This window comes from Phocoena sinus, chromosome 11 (assembly GCF_008692025.1).
Source record: "Phocoena sinus isolate mPhoSin1 chromosome 11, mPhoSin1.pri, whole genome shotgun sequence".
Classification (NCBI taxonomy): Eukaryota; Metazoa; Chordata; class Mammalia; order Artiodactyla; family Phocoenidae; genus Phocoena; species Phocoena sinus.
Window position 1 is genome coordinate 39,422,334 of NC_045773.1, and position 13,787 is coordinate 39,436,120.

Here is a 13,787-nt window from a genome sequence, read left to right on the forward strand (position 1 = left end):
GGCCTGGGCGTGAAGGGACACCTGCAGTACACATTCCCATACCTGCCATGAGCCCATCCCAGACAGCTGAAGAAGCAAGGGACCTGAAGCTAAGTCTTAGGCCTGTAGGACAGGCAGGGAAGAGGCCTTTGAGGCAGATGTGCATTAGTTCCAGGCAAGTGAGAATCCTGCGTGAGCCACCTTGGACCACTGGCATCCTGTCTCAGAGCTGTGCAGCCAGCCCCATGCCTGGGGTGAGAAATAGGGCCATGCATGGGCTCAGATGCCCCCAGGAATCGGCCTGGACCTCTAAATGAGGGGCTCTTCCCTCTGGCAGCTCTGGAAGCCATAGCACTTTCCCAAACAGGATGGAGCTGGGGGACAGAGGGTATATGATCCGCAGACCTCCAACTCAGGCACTACTTCTACCTCAGAACTCACGATGGTTCCACCAGGCTGGCAGCTCCTGCCTGAGGTGAGTCAGACGAGGATGAGTTGGAGTTCTCATCTAGGGCCTTCGCTTGCTCCACTGTGAAGAAAGAGGTAGGCTTATGGGAAGGCATCCACCCCCACTGCCCTTGGCTTTGCCCACAGGCATTGGCCTAGGAGGATTCCAGCCTTGCCTCTCACATGCCTGGGCTGGGCCAAGGCCCAACTACAGTAGGTGGCTGGAGCCCAGTGGCTGGTGTGGTCTCTCCCATTGTGCTCACTTTAAGCTGGGCATCTTGGGCTCACAGAAAAAGCAGCCCCTACTCTCTGACAGAGCTGGCCTGATGACTGAAAACTAGGGTGGGTTATCCTAGTACCTGATAAATGGGTGAAACTATTTTATAACATAAGAGGGCGAGCCTCACATCTGGGACCTGGTCGAAGGGCCAGGTTTACAACATGCAAGTGAAGGTACATTAAAAGTGCACGTGTAGGGGCTTCCCTGGTGGCGCAGTGGCTGAGAGTCTGCCTACCAATGCAGGGGACACGGGTTCGTGCCCCGGGCTGGGAAGATCCCACATGCCGCGGAGCGGCTGGGCCCGTGAGCCATGGCCGCTGAGCCTGCGCGTCCGGAGCCTGTGCTCCGCAACGGGAGAGACCACAACAGTGAGAGGCCCGCATACCGCAAAAAAAAGTGCAGGTGTAGGGCCCACTGAGACCAGGCTGGCCTCCAACACAACGGGAATTTTTCCGAGTGCCTCTCTAGAGTCTTCACTTCCCACATGTGCTGGTAACAAGGGTGTATGTGTCGAGGATGCTGGAAGTCACCTCCACTCTGGCCCTGTGGAATCATTTTCTTGGTAATTTTGCTGCCTTTTGTTTTGGAAAAAAAAAAAATCTTAGGAATGATTTGCAGCCAGCCCCTCCCCACATGGACCAGTCCCAGGCCTGGCTGGAGTTGGGGGAACATCTGGGATTTGAGTCCCTCCCCTGCCCAGGTGAGAACATCATGTTCCCTGCTCAGAGATGCATATCCAACTCTTGAGTGCTGGGGGCCCTGGGAGGACTCCAGGCTGGAGAGGGTGGGGTTGAGTGAGAATGACCAGCTCCATTTGAGAAACAGGAAGGGAAAGGAATTCCGAGAGATGTCTGATCCCAAAACAACTGTATACACTCCCATCCCCACCGCTCCCCAGGCCCAGGCCCTAGCAGATAGGAGCGCTACCTCAATTCCAGCCCCAGGCCAGGGCTGCGTGGAAGGGACAAGGTGCCACAGGGGAGCCACAGCTGTTCACACACATAAATCAGGCTCCCCAGCTGCAGTCTCCTCAACCTCCTGGTCCAACTCTCATCCCCTCCACCTTTGGAAGACCTCTTTCACCCTGGCCCATTCCTGCCTGGGGCCTGGTTACATCCCTGAGATGAGGTCTCTGATCAGCACCTCCCTGCCATCCTTCACCTCCAGGCCCCTTGCACTGCTTGCTGCCCGGCCCTGTCCTCTAACCTCTTGCATCCCTGCTCACCCTCCCCCAGCAATGGCCTCACCTTGATTTTAGAGAAAAAACAGAAGCGATGGGTCAGAAGCTCAGGGCTCCTCCTCTGTCCCCCATGTCCTCCTCCAGCTCCTGCCCCACTGTTCTCCCTTCACAGCAAAAGCCTTGAGATTTGCCTGCAGTTGCCTCCTCACCTCCCATTTGTCACAGCACAACCCTGCCCTCCCGAGTGGCTAACACGGGCAGACAGAGCTGATGCACAGATGAGGGCAGAGCCGGCTCTCTGGAGTCTCAGCCGAATTCACCATGGCGAACTTCCTCCTGCTTCAAGAACCACCTTCTCAGAATTCCCTGGCAGTCCAGTGGTTAGGACTCCACGCTTCCACAGCAGGGGGCATGGGTTCGATCCCTGGTCGGGGAACTAAGATCCCGCAAGCCAAGCAGCACTGCCAAAAACAAACAAACAAAAAAACACACCACCTTCTCAGGAGCATCCAGTTCTCCTGGTTTTCTTCCAACCTCCATTGCCAGGTTTTACCAAGGCTAGAGTTAAATGTTGAAGCAACCCAGGGCTCCACTCTGGGTTTTCCTCTCTCCCTCCCTGGGAGGTTTTGTCAGGGACAGCCTGGCTTGGGGTGTTATCTCCACGCTGCTCACTCCAGATTTATACCTCCATCTGGGACACTCCACTGAGCCGAGTGTCCAGTAGTCCCAGGCCAGGGTCCCTCTCCTGTCTCTTCACTCTACCCACTGGGAACTTTCTGCAACGTTTGCTTTTCTTTCCTTTCTTTTTTTTTTTTTTTTTTTTTTTTTTTTTTGGTGGTATGCGGGCCTCTCACCGCTGTGGCCTCTCCCATTGCCGAGCACAGGCTGCGGACGCGCAGGCTCAGCGGCCATGGCTCACTGGCTCAGCAGCTCCGCAGCATGTGGGATCTTCCCGGACCGGGGCACGAACCCGCACCCCCTGCATCGGCAGGCAGACTCTCAACCACTGAGCCACCAGGGAAGCCCTCCTTTCATTTTTAAATTAAAAAAATTTTAAGTGTGGAATATACCAAGGGTGCATAAAACAAGAACATTCTGCTCACTGGTTTCTCATAGGCCAAACACTCACAAAGTACAACCCAGATGAAGAACACTGTCAGGTCCCTGCAGCCCCTCTTGGGGCACACCAGCCATTCCTCCCTGCTCTATCCTGAGTTTTAAGGTAAGGTCTTTCTTGATTGTTTTTATCACCTAAACATACCTCTCTAAAGAATCACTTTCCATGACTTCCCTGGAGGTCTAGTGGTTAGGACTCAATACTTTCACTGCTGTGGCCCTTGGTTCAATCCCTGGTCGGGAAACTAAGATTTGCAAGCCATTCAGCATGCCCCCCCCCCTGCCAAAAAAATCACTTTCCTCGTATGGTGAAATATATACCTATAATTAAATGCATAAGGGCGAACCCATCCTAACTTCTAGTTTTTAATGCAGTCTTTTATCTTTTTCTCTTGTGCTTACCTCTGCCTCTCCCTTCTATCACCATCACTCTCTGGAAGCCTTGGCTGCAAGAATATGTTGCCTATATTTCTCCTTGTTTATATATATATATATATATATATATATATATGCACACTATACATATATACACACATTTACACAGAGTGGTTTGTCTTTGGTTTACATATTTAGATCATTTTGTATACGCCTTTCTGCATCTTACCTTTCTCATCTAAATTTTGTGGCAGGCCCTCCAATTCAAGTGGTATTATTTATTCCAATTCCTTCTTTTTGATGGTAACTTAAAACGCGTCCACACACTTTCCAATACTTCTCTTACAAAATGTGGAGTCTAATTTCCCTCTCCTTGGATATAGCCTGGCCTTAATGACTTTGCTTCTAATGAATAGAATCAGGCAGAAATGACTCTGTGACTTCTGAGTCTAGGTTAGAAAGATGATACAGCTTCCACCTGTTTTGCTCTCTCTTGGGACAATCACCCTTGGAAACTAATAACCACCATGTTGTGAGGAAGCCCAGGGCACATGGAGAGGCCATGTGTGGGTGTTCCTGGGCAGTCCAGTGCTTAGGACTCGGCGCTCTCACTGCTGAGGGCTGCGTGGCCAGAAAAAAAAAAAAGAAAAAAGAAAAGTCTTAGCTGACAGCCAAAATCAAACACCAGAATTCAAGTGAGGAGCCTTCCGATGATTCCAGCCCTAGCTTTTCAGTGGCCCAGACTGATGCAGCAGAGAAGAGCAGTCTCCACTGAATTCTTCACAAAGGGCAGATTTGTGAGCAAAATAAATGTTGCTATTTTAAGCCACTAAATTTGGGTAATTTGTTACACAGTATAGTAACCAGAACAATATGGAGGTACCAAAATGTCACCAACTGTGCTTTTGTGAATGGGCCATCACTTTGCAAATATTTTCCACTACACCTATTTCTATAAGTGAGAATCCCAAGATTGGGATTATAGGGCCCAAAAGCATATGCTTTTTTTTTTTGATGTGGAAAGTCTTTATTGAATTTGTTACAATATTGCTTCTGTTTTATGTTTTGTTTTTTTGGCCCTGAGGCATGAGGGATATCAGCTCCCCAACCAGGGATGGAACCCACACCCCCTGCATTGGAAGGCAGTCTTAACCACTGGACCACCAGGGAAGTTCCACATATGTATTTTTATTTTAGTGGAGTTTGTCAGATTGCTTTCCAAAAAGGCTATAACTGATCTTACCTTTGTCAACAGTGTTTGGACAAATCCTTTTCCTCACATCCCTGAAAGCCAGAGTTGGTGTAGCTCTTTTTAACTTTTGCTAGTCTACTAAATATAGAATGACTTATTCTCATTGCTACTCTTTAAAAAAATAAAAAAGACTTTCATGCCAAAACTAAGGAGTAAGCGAGCCACAACTAAGGAGCCCCCCTGCTGCAACTAAGACCCGGCGGGACCAAATTAATTAATTTTTAAAAATAGACTTTTTTTTAGAGCAGTTATAGGTTCATAGCAAAATTGAGTTCCCATATAGCTCCTTCCCCCACAACACACAGCTTCCCTCACCATCAACATCCTGCACTAGTGTGGTATGTTTGTTCCAATCAATGAACCAATGTTAACACATCATCAACCAAAGTCCATAGTTTACATAGAGTTCATTCTTTGTGTTGTACATTCCATGGGTTTTGACAAATTCTAATAACATGTATCTACCATTACAATATTATACAGTATAGTTTCACTGCCCTAAAAAAATCTCCTGTGTTCCACCTATTTATCTCTCCCTCTCCCTCAAATGCCTGGCAACCACTGTTCTTTTTACTGTCTCCATAGTTTTGCCATTGTTACATTTTTCACTTTGATTTGCCTTCCTTGCTTCCTGATGAGTTTGAACATCTTTTCAGTTTGTGGGATTTTGTTGGTTGCCTCCCAATAGCTTTTTCTCCTTCATCTTTGCTAACAAATCTGGATTTTTTCCAGGGTGGCAAGTGTCCAGTCTCAAGTGATTCCCTGACTCCATTCCCTGAACTCTCAGCCTCCTTGCACCTACGGGTGGCCACAAATGACCCAGTTTTAGTCATTGAGAAATAAATATAAGTCTGCTAGGGATTTCCCTGGTGGCACAGTGGTTAAGAATCTGCCTGCCAATGCAGGGAACACGGGTTCGAGCCCCAGTCCGGGAAGATCCCACATGCCGCGGAGCAACTAAGCCCGTGCGCCACAACTACTGAAGCCCATGCTCCGCAACAGGAGAAACCAGTGCAGTGAGAAGCCCACGCACCGCAACAAAGAGTAGCCCCGCTTGCAGCAACTAGAGAAAGCCCACGGGCAGCAACAAAGACCCAACACAGCCAAAAATAAATAAATAAATTAATTAATTAAAAAAATAACAAATATAAATCTGCTGGGAGTTCTGGGAAGGTGTTTGCTTACCTGATAAAGGGGAAAGATGTGGCTGGTGCCAACAGCAGGATTTCCTCCTGCTTTGAATACTAATGTGATGTCTGGAGAGACAGTAACTACCTAGCAAAGCTGGGCCCACAAGCATGAAGACAAAAGGCAGCATGATAAGGATGATGGTGGAAGGGTCAAAAACACCCTGGGTTATATGCCGCAGAAATGAATGGTTTGTGTCCACGAAAAGACAAGTGAAGCAACATCTATGGAAACTATATTCATGCTAGCCAAAATCTGGAATTAATCTAGATGGCTATCAACAGTAGAACAGATGGATAATTTGTGGTATAGTCATGTAATGGAATACTATATAGATACGAAAGAGATAAGACTATAGCAATACACAGTAATATGGATGAAGCTCATAGACACAACATTGAATAAAAAAGCCAGACACCAAAAAAGTACATATTGTATAATTCAATATATATGAAATTTTAAATGTGCAAAATTTATCCATGGTAACGGAAGTCAGAATAGTGGTTACCTCTGCAGGAGAAGTAGTAGCTAGGAGGGCAGAAGGTTACCTTCAGAGTGGGGTGGTTAACCTTGGGTGAGGTGGCTGCCTTCTGCCAAGGACCATTTTCAGAGGGAGACAGCTGAGGGCTGAGATCTGGACCACACACCACATCATGAATTTAGTATGTCTTTCCACTTGTTCATATCTTATCCTTTAGTAATATTCTATAGGTTTCATGTCCTTTAATAAGATTTTTTTAAGACATTTTTCATTTATTTTTGGCTGCATGGGATCTCAGTGGCAGCACGCGGGATTTTTGTTGAGGCATGCGGCATCTCTCCTTGCGGTGCACAGGCTTCTCTCTAGTTGTGGCAGGCAGTTTTCTCTTCTGTAGCTGTGGCACATGGGCTCCAGGGTGGGTGAGCTCTGTAGTTTGTGGCACACAGGCTCTCTAGTTGAGGGTCAGGAGCTCAGTAGTGTGGCACAAGCCCCAGGGCATGTGGGATCTTAGTCCCCTGACCAGAGATCGAACCCGGGTCCCCTACATTGGAAGGCAGAATCTTTACCACTGGACCACCAGGGAAGTCCCCTTTAATAAGGTTTCATATGTCTCCCACCTATACAGTTCCTATACTTTTCTTAATAATTTATTCCTAAATATTTTATAGTTATTATCAATTGAATGTTTTTCTTGTTTTTATTTATTTCTAGAGGCTTATTTTTAGTAAATGCTATTATTTTAAATATATTTTTCTTGTATTTATCACCTTAAATTTTCTCTTATTAATTGTAGTAGTTTTCAAGAAAGTCCTTTGGATTTTCTAGATTTACAATCATGGCATTAACTAAAGAGTGTGTAATCTCTTTCTTTCCAATATTTATAACATTTCATTTCCTTGCCTTATTACGTTTGCTAGAACTCTAAGCCAATGTGTAATAATAATAGTGTTAATGCCAATGTTGTCTAGTTCCTCATTAAGAAGAAAAAAGTTTTAGTACCTGGTGTATGTTGACTTATGATTATTTTATATTTCATATCTTTTTCATAAATTGTGCCTTTGTTAGGTAGTGGTCCTCTTTATTTTGCTCAATGCCTGTCACCTTAAATCCTACCTTCTTTAATGTCACTGGCTACTCCTGCTCTCTTCTAGTTTGTGCTGGCCTGACCTCACTGTTTGCCAACTCCTTTATTTTCAGCCTTTTCTTTTCTTATGGTTTCAAGTGTCTTTCTTATAAATAGTATGTGGCAGGATTTTGTTTTTCTAATCCAGTCTCTAGGTCTTTAAAGGGGGTTCAGGGTGTCCCTATTTAGTATGATAAATATGCTTGACTTTGCTCATTCCATAATTACTTTCTTATTTTTTTACTTTGTGGTTTCATCTTTTTATTCAGTTGAGCTATTTGAAACTACCATTTTTATAGGTCAAAATAGTTGAATACTAGCAATTTCATACAGCTAACTTATAACTTTCCTTTTCCCTCTCTCTCTCTCTTTTTTTTTTTTTTGGCCACACCTCGAAGCTTTCAGAATCTTAGTTCCCTGACCAGGGATTGAACCTGGGTCCCCAGCAGTGACAGCTCCATGTCCTAACCAGTGGACCACCAGGGAATTCCCTCTCTCTTTTAAGAAGATGCCATTCATTTAATTTTTCTTTGGTAATTTGGAAATTCTAGTACTTTTCCATTCCATTAGTGGCTACCTTCCCTCTCCAGGTATGAGGACTGTCCCTTGGCTGGGCATAGGTAGCAGATAATGTGCCTGTGTTAAGGGGGAGAGTTCAAGAACAGCTGGCTCTTCTTCCTTGGTAGATAACTTGTATTATCCATCTGGGAGCTTGTACAATGTCCTCTTTCTCCTTGAAGTTTAAGAATTTTACTATAGTCTTTCCCTTCCATACTGCCTGGGAATGTGCTCAATACCTCCCATATGCAAACACAGCATTTTCTTTATGTCGGGAACTCCTATTGTTTGCACATCAGGATTCCTGGATTTGGCCCCCAAATCTCTGGTCTGTTCCCTCATGCCTTTGTGCTCTGTGCATCTTTTCATTGAGCTCTGAGCTATTTCTTCCATTAGACCCAATCACAATCTTCAAAATCTTCCACCATGCCAAAATTGTGCTTTCCTTGGGGTCTTTGTACTTGCTATGCTTTCTGCCAGGAATGATTTCTCTTAGATCTTTCCCTGATCAGTCATGCCTTTGGTTGATCTTAGCTCTGATGTCCACTTCTCAGACTCACCTTTCCTGCTGCCTTAGACATAAACACAATACTCTGTACATCAGCTTGGTTCCTTTCCTCCACTGTATTCACTCTGCCCATAATTAGTTATTTGCTGTATTCATCCTTCACATGCACCCCCATCCACTCCCTGCTGGATGGTAAGGACTCTGTAAATCATTGGAATTCTTGCTGTGTCCATTCTTGCCATGTACCCAGTATCTAGCCCCAGTAAGCCCTGGCTAAGCACTTATGGAAGGAATGGAAGAGTGAATTAAGACTGGGACTGCCCCCAGGGAGACCTTGCCCTGTCTAGTTTCCTCCCCACCCATGGGAGCACTGGAATGGGAGATTGGGTGGGCAGAGGAAGGGGCCATGCCTGTTTGTGAAGGCCTGAATGACTGGTGCCTGTTGGGCCTTTATTCTGTAGCTACAGCAGCTACTGCAGGTCCTGAAGCCACAGACAGGGAACAGGAGCAGGAGCTGGGCCGGGTGTAATTCCACTGGGTGTGGAGGGCCTTCTTGGCCTGACCCAGGGCTAGCCTTGGTCTGGGGCACTCTCATCCTGCCACAACATCCCACTGCCCCATTTTATTTTTTATCACTTAATACCACGTGGCATTCTTTTTATTTAGTCCAGTCAACAGGTATTTCTGGAGCTTACTTGGTGTTTGAGGTGGTCAGGACACATCCATGAGCAAAAGAGATTTCCACTTGAGACATGAGAGTGCACAGACTGTGACACATGAGAAACTTTAGGAGATGAGCAGTGCTTCTAGAGGTGAACAAAGGAGATGCAGGCAGAGAGGTAATGGGGAATAATGGAGCCCTTGCCAGCTCTGGCTTTTCTTTGGGGGAGTTGCTACTGTAGGGTTCCGAGCTGGGTATGAGAGGTTCTGACTCATGTATTCATAGGCTGATGTGTGGAGAACTGACTGAAGGTGGCAAGGGCAGCAGCAAAAGACTGGGATGTGGCTGTGACATTGTCCTGGGGAGAGATGGTGGTGGCTTGGACTAGGTGGAAGCCATGCACCTGGCAAGAAGTGGTCTCATTCTGGGTAGATGATGCAATGGAAGCAACGGGACTTCCTGATGCATTGAATGTAAGTGGGAAAGAAAGTAGTCAAGACAAAGTCTGAGGTGTTTGGCCTGAACAGTAGGAAGGACTGAGCTGCCATCACTTGAGCTGGGGGAGTTGGGGTGGAGTAGGTTTAGGGGATGAGCTGGAGCTAGGGTGGCACAAGTTGAGTTTGAGGTGCCAAGAGGAAGTCAGAGTGCGGGTGCCTAGTCCATAGCTGGACATTGAGTCTGGCACTCAGAAAAGGTCTGCCTGGACATACACCTTTGGGAGTGATAGACATGTAAGTGGAATTTGAAGCCATGACCCTGGGTAAGATTATGAGAGCAATAGTGTAGACAGAGAAAAGGTGAAGAGGAGGAACCAGTGAGGTCAGAGGAAGCCAGGAGGGCATGGGGCCCTGGAAGCCACACAGGGATTGTGCTTCCAAGAGAGGAGAGATCAGCTGGTCACAGGAAATCTTTCCTGCCTATCCTCGTAAGGGCAGGCTTTTTTTTTTTTTCCTACTGTTTTTGTTCACTGCTGTATTTCCAGCACAGAGCGTAGATGCTCCATAAATAGTTGTTGAATGAATGAGTATATGCATGAATCCACACCTCTGCAAACAGCCAGCACACAGGGATTTTTTAAAAGAGCAGAGAACAGGAAGGAGGTTCTACCCACTCTCAGTAGCATCCCCATCCTCCCTTGCTTTTGCCAGCCACAATGATATTAACTCAGGTGGGAGACCTTCTGGCTAACACAGGGCCCAGGACAAACGAGCTTCAGACAAGCTCTGTAGTGTGGAGCTTGGTGGAACCTGGGTTGGACACTGGGTCACCCACCAGTCCACAAAGGACTATACAGCCACTCCTCTGTTCACCTCTCTATATCGAGTCATTTGTCCATCCATCTACATCCAGTCATCTGTCCACCTGTGCATACAACCGCCCTTTATCCACCGTCTACAGCCACTCTTTTGTCCATCTTTCCGTCCAGCCACATCCGGTCCTCTGTCCATCCATCTGCTAGGGTGACCAACTTCCCAGATTGCTGCAGACTGTCTCAATGTTAATATTGAAAGTCCTGCACTCCAGGAAACCGCTGGGACCCAGGAAAAATGGTACAGTTGGCTGACCATCTGTACCCCTGGCATCCCGTATTGCACCCCTGGGCTCGAAGCTCACCTGTCCACCCAACCTGACTTCCTTGGCCACTCTCTCCCATCTAGACAGACAAGACTCCACCCCTCTCGCTAACCCCGCCCCATGCACCGCCCCTTCCGGAAACCACTACAACGAATCCGGGCGCCCTAGCAACAGCGCTTTTTGGGCCGCCCAGTCCGCGAGCTGGGCTCCCGGTGCGAGCCAATAGTGAGGGGCTCCGGGAGTGAGGCGCGGGGGGCGGGGCTCGCCGCAGCGGCCGCCATCTTGGTGGGAGAGAAACAATAGGACGGAAGCTCCGCGGGACCGGCTGAGATAGCAGGTAACGCCCGGTCTGCTCGGCCTACTGCTCTGCCGCCCCAGGGGCTTTGGAGGAGGGTTTCTCCGGGTCGTCGGGGAGCGAGGTCTCTGGTCATTAGGGGTGTTCCCGGGTTTTTTGGGAGGGGCTCTCCCGCGATGATGGGAGTAGAAGAGATCTCTCAGGGTCCTTGTGGGGCCAGATTTCCCCGGGTCATTTGAGAGAGGCATTATTTCTTCAGGTTATTGGGGAGAGACGATTTCCCCTGGTTTTGACGGGCAGAATCTTACCTGGTCACTGGGGGGGGGTCTCCCGGATATTTTGGTGGTGCGGGATCTCCCCCTGTTATTGAAGTCTCCAGTCATTGGAGAGGGTAAGATCTCCTAGGTCATTGAGGGGGTCTCCCCAGGACATTGGTGTCCACGATCTTCCGGGTTATTGACGGGTGTCTCCTTGAGTCTGGCTGGAGAAGTCAGCCCAACGCCTCAGGTACGGTTACCTGCGGCCGGCAGATGTGCAGCCATTTTGAGTGTTGAATGTCAGTTGGGCTTGTCAGCTGGTGTCTGGTGGGGGAGTCTGCACACCTAAACTCCTTATCCCAAAAAGTCCTAAAATGGATCCGGGGACGTCTTCTTAATAGTGATAAGCTTCACCATGGATGGAGCTTTCATTTCGTTCACGTTGGATTACAGACTGTTTTTTGTCTTTTGCGTCCTAATGATTTGTATCATTTTTGGCTTTTATTCAGTTTCATATATTAAAGCCGAATTGCAGAAAAATGAGCCCAAATGTTGTGACAAGAAAATGTAAAAACCAGTAAAATCTAGTGCTCTTAAATACCGGGGAAATAAAACTAATCACTGATTGGAATGAAGCATTTTGGTAACAAAATTGTACATAGAATAAGATAAAATCATCTGAAAAAATAGTTTTAAGTACTGAAACTTCTAAAAAGTGGTAACAGAAATGTTGCAGATCACAAGTTTTATGATACTTTGTATAAAGCGCCATAATTACAGTAGTTTTGATGAATTCTAGTATTTAATTATTTGCTGTATTTGCATTTTTAGCAGGGTAACATTTTAAGTGAACTAAAATGCTTATTTACATAGATTGCTGCTGTGGAGTTTGTGTAATTGCATCCTGTAATCTGGTGTTAAGTATTTAATGAGAAGTTTCAGGGCAGTATTGTTATTGTTTTAACTTTAACCATTACCAGAATTAGAAACTGAGCAAAATGGATACTTTATCATATTGATGTAATAGGCCAGTGAGTGGATCACATAGTAACTTTTTCTGGAGGCAAACGTCAGTTGAACCGTTAACTGTTACTCCAGCTGGTTGATCTGCTTTGTGACTTTAGAATAGAATTCTCAGGAATTGTTAGAAATCAGGTGGATGAGAGCTAGGACTGGAGTTGATACAATTGTAAAAACCAGTTTAGCAAATGTAATAGACTTCTTTTTGTTTCAAGGCTTCGCAGGTGACAGACAAGTACATGGTATACCAGCCCCATATCTGTCTGAGCAGTGGAATGTGTGAGGAAGGCACAACTACTGACTGATGAACCTTAACCAGTCTTCTTTGCAGAGGGGTGCAAGGGGTGCCAGAGCCTTCCGTAACACTGGAGGGAGATATCACCCGTATCTAGGCAACAGGGATGAGCCTCCCTGAGGCCAGCTTGCTGAGGTGAAAAATTTCCATTGTTTGGTTCATAAAGAGGATGCACTGGGGAAGAATTTTTCCTTTAAGTGACATTGTTTTACCTAATGGGGTAATCACCTTAGACAAATTGAACACTTTTGTGTAGTAGATGATTGCTTTCATGTGATTACATTTTAAAGCATGTTTTTGAAATTATATTTTTGCCTATCTGCATACCAAGTAATAAAAGTAACCAGTAATACTAGTGTTTTGTAATATATTCTGGTAGCAAGGAAGGGGCCTTTTCCCTCAAAATTGAATTTAGCGTTTACCTCAATTTGAACGAAAAGAGTCTCCTAAAATGATGGATACTTGGTTTGGGTTTGTCAACCATCCATTCATCACCAGCTTCTGCAGTTACCAACTCCTAGCCAATGTTGTTTCATTTACACTCTGCCTTCCTCCCCTCCCCTTAAAAAAAAAAAAAAAGCTGAATTTTTTTAGGAAACCTATCCCCAAAGTGTATATTATCCAAAAGTATTTCATTATACATTATTAGTGTATCTCTAAGACAAGGTGTATCTCTACCCATGGTTTTTACACCATTATTATGCCTAAAATACAATGATAATTCCTTAATTTTTTTTTTCAAATATTCAGTCATGGTCAAATGTCCCTGATTGTCTCATTATTTTTTTATAGTTGTTTGTTCAAACTGGTATCCAGATAAAGTCTGCATATGGCATTTGATTGAAGTGTCTCTTTTGTCTCTTAAATTTATATATGCTTACTCTGTTTTGTAATTTATCTGTTCACACAACTGTCATTTATCCTGTAGGGGTTCCCATATGCTGGCTTTTGCTCATCACACTGTGTGCTTGAGACCTTTTGACTCTGGTGGCTGGTTTTGAAGGAGTCACACCTGTATATCTTTTCAGTGAAGAAGTTGTGTTGGAACTGCCAAGGCTCATTCAAAAGTGAGCCCCAAACCTTGAACTCTGAGGGCTGTCAGGGACCTATAGGGCCACACAGTGCAAGACCCTCTTCCTCCCTCTGTGTCATGTGGTCCAGATTTTCCATGTGGAACAGAGAGGAGATTCTTACCCT

The 13,787-nt window shown here is 45.9% G+C and overlaps 1 protein-coding gene across 8 annotated transcripts in view; it reads left to right on the forward strand.

Moving 5' to 3' along the window:
- The first annotated feature begins 10,982 nt into the window (after window positions 1-10,982).
- Window positions 10,983-13,787, forward strand: part of IP6K2 (inositol hexakisphosphate kinase 2) — a 29,275-nt gene continuing 26,470 nt past the window's right edge. For 5 of the 8 annotated variants that reach the window (XM_032648464.1, XM_032648463.1, XM_032648466.1 and 2 more), the window contains exon 1: window positions 10,985-11,060. The gene's annotated coding sequence lies outside the window, so the exon portion shown is untranslated. Of the gene's footprint in view, window positions 11,061-11,117; window positions 11,143-12,326; window positions 12,726-13,787 lie in introns of those variants that run through there. The other 3 variants (XM_032648465.1, XM_032648470.1, XM_032648462.1) reach the window with 3 other exon arrangements.